The sequence below is a fragment of the Bos indicus genome, chromosome 24 (assembly GCF_029378745.1).
Source record: "Bos indicus isolate NIAB-ARS_2022 breed Sahiwal x Tharparkar chromosome 24, NIAB-ARS_B.indTharparkar_mat_pri_1.0, whole genome shotgun sequence".
In the NCBI taxonomy this organism is placed as follows: Eukaryota; Metazoa; Chordata; class Mammalia; order Artiodactyla; family Bovidae; genus Bos; species Bos indicus.
The window spans coordinates 5,452,783-5,459,858 of NC_091783.1; positions in this window are offsets into that span (position 1 = coordinate 5,452,783).

A 7,076-nucleotide genomic window follows, 5' to 3' on the forward strand; every position below is an offset into this window, starting at 1 on the left:
CCTCTTCACTTTCTGAACCTTACCACACGTATAAACAACGGTCTTCTGGAGGCCTATTGGTTTGTTGTGTGCTTTTCTAATTATAATTTCAAGTATTAAATATTCTATCCAGAGGAAACAGTGATGAATAAAGAAAATAAAGACAAGAATGCTGTTAACATTAGACTATTACCAGATTTCTCATGTCCAAGACCTTGTACTCATACAGCAGTTTTAACAGATATCCAATGAACTTCAATTAGTGGTTGAGTCACCTTCATGGTCCCTTATTTCTGACTGCTTATAATATGAATAAAATGCTATTTTCATATAAAATCTTACCAAATTTTTTGCTATTCATTGACAGAAACTACCATGAGAGAGAAAAATAAGCAAGAGCTTGATTTGGCCCTAGCAAACAGAAGGTTGTCCTCCCACGGATCTGCTTTGACTATTGTTTAATGTCATAAACCAAACTTCTCAGTAATTCTTATAGAAGAATGCCGAGAAGGTGGATTTCTACATTTCCAGAAGAAGGATGGAAATTCTTTTTTTGCCTATTTGCTTATCATGCATCTTCATAGAATGGGTGGTCACATATCTTGCATGATACTTCAAAGACCTTACAAACCAAAAATGTGCGTGCAAGCTCACTCCCTTGGTTGTGGCCAACCCTCTGCAACCCCATGGACTCTAGCCCTCTAGGATCCTCTGTCCATGAGGATTTCCCAGGCAAGAATGCTGGAGTAAGTTGCCATTTCCTCCTCCAGGGGATCTTCCTGACCCAGGGGTCAAATTTGGATATCTTGTGTCTCCTGCATTGGCACGTGGATTCTTTACCACTGAGCCATCTGGGGAGTTCCAGCTAAAAATATCTTACCTTTATTCTTTTTCTTGGATATCCCTAAAGACTAAAGTCTCAGTCCTCTGTTTAAAGATTTCAAATTCTCTATAGAAAATGTGTGTGTGTGTGTGTGTGTGTGTGTGATTTCATACAAAGAGTAAAAGAGATACCATGAAGTGAAAGTGTTAGCTGTTCAGTCATGTCTGACACTTTGCAATCTCATGGGCTGTAGCACTCTGGGCTCCTCTGTCCATAAAATTCTCCAGACAAGAACTGGAGTGGGTAGCCATTTCCTTCTTCAGGCCAATTTCTTGATTCAGGGATTGAACCTGATCACCTGCATTGCCAGGTAAATCTTTACCATTTGAGCAATCAGGGAAACCCCATATAGTCCTTGCTGCTGCTGCTGCTGCTGCTGCATCGCTTCAGTTGTGCCTGACTCTGTGCGACCCCATAGACGGCAGCCCACCAGGTTCCCCCATCCCTGGGATTCTCCAGGCAAGAACACTGGAGTGGGTTGCAATTTCCTTCTCCAATGCATGAAAGGGAAAAGTGAAAGTGAAGTCGCTCAGTCGCGTCCGACTCTTTGCGACCCCATGGACTGCAGCCTACCAGGCTCCTCCGTCCATGGGATTTTCCAGCCAAGACTACTGGAGTGGGTTGCCATTGCCTTCTCCATATACTCCTTAAATACACTAAATTTAAGTTAAAGTGGGATAACATGTACTGCTTCTCAAAATTCTGAATGAGTACCTCCAGTATATCTGGGAACTCTAAGCCAAAGTAATTTATGGGAAGAAAAAAAACACCACAAAATTTATTTTACATGCCTCACTTTAATCATAAAAAGAATTTTTCTATTGCTTTGCTACATTTTATTATCAATTTCACATAAACGTATTATTTCTTTCCCATGGATTTGAGAAAAACAGTATTATTTTTCAGTTCTAGTAAGAACAAAGATCCTTTTAAAGAACTATACATCGTTAGGTCATAAAAGCCTAATTCTTCTGATTTGTGGAGTCAGTTTTACATGTATTATACTTATTTTTGATGGGTTTATTTATTTCAGGCTGAATTTCATTTGGAGGGAGTCTATGAACAGATTAAGCTGTTACATTTAACAGAAATGCATATCCATATGGAGAACAACCATCCAAAATGATTCATGATCAATTAGAACAGGAAGGAGCCGCATTGTCCTGCTTTCAAAATGCTAACAGGATTATTTTTCAAGTTGTGATATTTTAAATGGAAATTGAAGAGGTGTGGAAATCTTTAAATATATACAGAAATATTCAGCAAGGACTCTTGATATATAGAAGGCAGTATATTTAATGCCTTTTGCTTGTGCATGCTCAGTAGCTCAGTCGTGTCCAAGTCTTTGTGATCTCATGGATTTTAACCCACCAGGCTCCTCTGTCCATAGGATTTCCCTGGCAAAAATACTGGAGTGTGTTACCATTTCTTCCTCCAGGGGATCTTCCTGACTCAGATCAAACCCACATCTCCTGCAGCTCCTGCAGGTGGATTCTTTATCACTGAGCCACTTGGGAAGCCCCAGGAGTGCATGCTAAAACTTTTTGTATTTGTCCAACTGAATCATGTCCAACTCTTGTGAAATGATGTCCTTGAAATTCTTGTTGAAGGATTCTGAGTAAGCTATCACTTCTTCTGATCAAAAAATGAGTAGTTTTGTAGACCTAATAGGTAGTGTAGTATAAAAATAATAATGTTGATTTATGTTGATGTATGGCAAAACCAATACCATATTGTAAAGTAATTAGCCTCTAATTAAAGTAAATAAATTTAAATTAAAAAAATAATAATTAAGAAGAGGTCTAGTTTAATCTACTGGAGAAGTGAATGAGTATTTTCACTGAGATGTAGATTTCAATTGGTCATTCAGGAGCTTCTATGGAGACTGATTTTGGAGGGTAGAACTTAGAATCAGTCCTCAGTTTCCTCTGTATTAACCATATAGCGAATGGATTCGTTTAAGTTCTTTGCTGATAGTGATGTCCATGTAGTTACAGAATGATGACCATCATTACAATTGTATTAGGTGGTATGTGAGAGCTCTTTCAGCCCAGATCAGCTGCCACTGTCCACAATTCTATTTGCAACCATCCTGAATAAAAATTGAGCAGAAGGCTAATGAAAAAGTGGTTATTAGCCCAGGAAAGGTGGTAAGGAGGGGGCTTGGACCAGGTAGAAGTTTCATAAGAACATTAATCATAATAGGTAAAACATGTACCACCAAAGTATATACTAGGCTTTGTTCTAAGTACTTTTCTTAAATTAACTCACATAGTATTCATAGGAACCTTGTGAAATAAACACTCTTTCCATGTCCATATTGTGACTACTGGAAAAACCATAGCTTTGAGTATATGGACCTCTGTTGGCAAAGTAATGTCTCTGTTTTTTTAATATACTGCCTGGGTTTGTCATAGCTTTTCTTCCAAGGAGCAAGTGTCTTTTAATTTCATGGCTGCAGTCACCATCTGCAGTGATTTTGGAACCCAAGAAAATAAAGTCTGTCACTGTTTCCATTGTTTCCCCATCTATTTGCCATGAAGTGATGGGACCGGATGCCATGATCATAGTGTTTAGAACATTGTAGATAAGAAAGTTGAAGCCGATGTTAATTGACTTTCCCAAATCACACAGTGAATAATTACAGGCACCAAGTAAGCGATCTCACTATGGCCATTGTCCAAAAGAGAGAACCTCTCTGAGGTATCAAAAAACTCTTTAATCAAGATACATGTATATTCCTGCTATCTCATTAAAAGCTACATTTCCAATAAAGTTTTACTTCTTACACAATTTACAAGTGTATCATATCTTTATCCAGTTTTGTTGCGTTGTGTGTTAGTCACTCAGTTATGTCCAAATCTCTGCAACCCCTGCCTGTAGCCCATTAGGCTCCTCTATCCATGGGATTTCTCAGGCAAGAATATTGGAAGCGGGTTGCCATTCCTTTCTCCAGGAGATCTTCCTGACCCAGGGATTGAACCCTGGTCTCCTGAATTGCAGGCATATTCTTTACCAACTGAGCCACCAGCGACGCCTCATCTGAACACTAAAAATAATTATAATGATACTCCAGTTAAGAAGGAAAAATGGATGCCAATTTAGGTTGAGCAGAACATTTTAGGTTATATATAGATAGATTTACAGATGTGTGTGTAGCATATGCACATATACATGCATATATATACACATATATATGTGCTTAGTAAAATATTTTTAAAAATTAAAGCATATTATAATAGAATTGGATACTGGAGGGAAAGTAAAATACAAATAAAAATTCAAAGAGGAAAATGCAGCAGCATAAAATTCACAACTGTTAAAGAACAATTTTTTTTCTGTATTTTTTAAAAGACTATGGTGAGTATTGAGTGACATTGGTGTATATAATCTATGGTATATATTTAGGTGAAAGAAAATAGCTGTGATTTGTAATGTCAATATCTCCAATATTGCAAAATACATCTTATATAACTAATTAAACTTGAGATGAAAAACATAAGATACCAATTTAAATGTGAGGGAATGATGCTCAAGCATGTAGTGAAAGAAACTGCTTTATCCCCAAAATCTCAAAACTGTATTCTTCAATTTGGCCCTGTCCAAGAGATGGTCACAAATAACCACCCAGAAGGTATCAGAAAAAATAAATTTCTCATGAGTTACTGATTAAGTTCTTAAGTTACAGGGTACAAAGAATTAACTTATGCTTACATTACAAAGTGATTTGAATGTGTGTATCTTTTCTGCTTTATTGACTATGACAAAGCCTTTGACTGTGTGGATCACAATAAACTGTGGAAAATTCTGAAAGAGATGGGAATACCAGACACCTGATCTGCCTCTCGAGAAATTTGTATGCAGGTCAGGAAGCAACAGTTAGAACTGGACGTGGAACAACAGACTGGTTCCAAATAGGAAAGGAGTTCGTCAAGGCTATATATTGTCACCCTGTTTATTTAACTTATATGCAGAGTACATCATGAGAAACATTGGGCTGGAAGAAGCACAAGCTGGAATCAAGATTACCGGGAGGAATATCAATAATGTCAGATATGCAGATGACACCACCCTTATGGCAGAAAGTGAAGAGGAACTCAAAAGCCTCTTGATGAAAGTGAAAGTGGAGAGTGAAAAAGTTGGCTTAAAGCTCAACATTCAGAAAACGAAGATCATGGCATCCGGTCCCACCACTTTATGGGAAATAGATGGAGAAACAGTGGAAACAGTGTCAGACTTTATTTTTCTGGGCTCCAAAATCACTGCATATGGTGACTGCAGCCATGAAATTAAGACACTTACTCCTTGGAAGGAAAGTTATGACCAACCTAGATAGCATATTCAAAAGCAGAGACATTACTTTGCCAACAAAGATTCATCTAGTCAAGGCTATGGTTTTTCCTGTGGTCATGTATGGATGTGAGAGTTGGACTGTGAAGAAGGCTGAGCACTGAAGAATTGATGCTTTTGAACTGTGGTGTTGGAGAAGACTCTTGAGAGTCCCTTGGACTGCAAGGAGATCCAACCAGTCCATTCTGAAGGAGATGAGCCCTGGGATTTCTTTGGAAGGAATGATGCTAAAGCTGAACCTCCAGTACTTTGGCCACCTCATGCGAAGAGTTGACTCATTGGAAAAGACTCTGATGCTGGGAAGGATTGGGGGCAGGAGGAAAAGAGGACAACAGAGGATGAGATGGCTGGATGGCATCATTGACTCGATGGATGTGAGTCTGGGTGAACTCCGGGAGTTGGTGATGGACAGGGAGGCCTGGTGTGCTGCAGTTCATGGGGTCGCAAAGAGTCGGACACGACTGAGCGACTGATCTGATCTGATCTTTGCTGGACACATCTTTCAGATTCTTAGGAATGATGTCTGTCTGCAGATGGGCTATTTCAGTAAATAACTTTTTTTAGAACAAATAACCCAATGGACTTGTTCTCCTTTCCATTTTCACTTAAGTCCAACAGTTGTGAAATAAAAAGTGTTTGACAATGTTAATATCTAAGTGTTAAGAGCTTTATAATATCTATGGCCAGGCAAGTCAGAACAGTATTCCAAATTCAGATTAAAACAGGTTATGCAAGAAGAACTAACCCAGAATGACTAAATAATGCTAATTATTTGAAACTGTTTGCTCATGACAGTTGAGTATTCAAGTCACTATCAGTGTGACAGAGTTGCTTAATTACTTTCACACCATAATTCTTTTTTTTTTATTTTTAAACTTTATGATATTGTATTAGTTTTGCCAAATATCGAAATGAATCCCCCACAGGTATACATGTGTTCCCCATCCTGAACCTTCCTTCCTCCTCCCTCCCCATACCCTCCCTCTGGGTTGTCCCAGTGCACCAGCCCCAAGCATCCAGTATCGTGCACCGAACCTGGACTGGCGACTCGTTTCATACATGATATTATACATGTTTCAATGCTATTCTCCCAAATCTCCCCTCCCTCTCCCTCTCCCACAGAGTCCATAAGACTGATCTATACATCGGTGTCTCTTTTGCTGTCTTGTACACAGGGTTATTGTTACCATCTTTCTAAATTCCATATATATGCGTTAGTATACTGTATTGGTGTTTTTCTTTCTGGCTTACTTCACTCTGTATAATAGGTTCCAGTTTCATCCATCTCATTAGAACTGATTCAAATGTATTCTTTTTAATGGCTGACTAATACTCCAGAAGCAATTGTTGCTTTTCAACAGGGCAAAATTTTGTGATTATTCCTTCAACCTCACTCCCACCAGGGCAGAGAAATGGTTCTCAGAGCCGCATTTTTCTTTACTCACACCCGCCAGGTGACCATAGGTAAAAACAATAACAAAAATGAAAACTTCAAAGTTCAAACTTCCTAAAATCAAAAGAGCGTCTCTAGGCCAGCCTGGACTCCACCGTTGCTCTCCAAGGGAGGTTCCTGAACCAGTGGCACCAGCATCGCCTGGGACTTGTTAGAAATAGAAATTCTTGAGCCCAGCCCACACCTGCTGAGTCAGATTCTCTGACGTGAGGCCCAGAAGTCTGTGTTTTAACAAAGTCTCCAAGTGAATCTGATGCACACAAAGAGTTGGGAACTGCTGATCTGGAGGAAAGCCCGCACTCCTTGAAGTGATAATGCCTTGGGTTTTAATCCCAGCTCTGACACTTACAATGCATATAGCATCTTCTCATTTACTAAACTCCTCTCAGTTTTAGCTTTGTCATCTACACA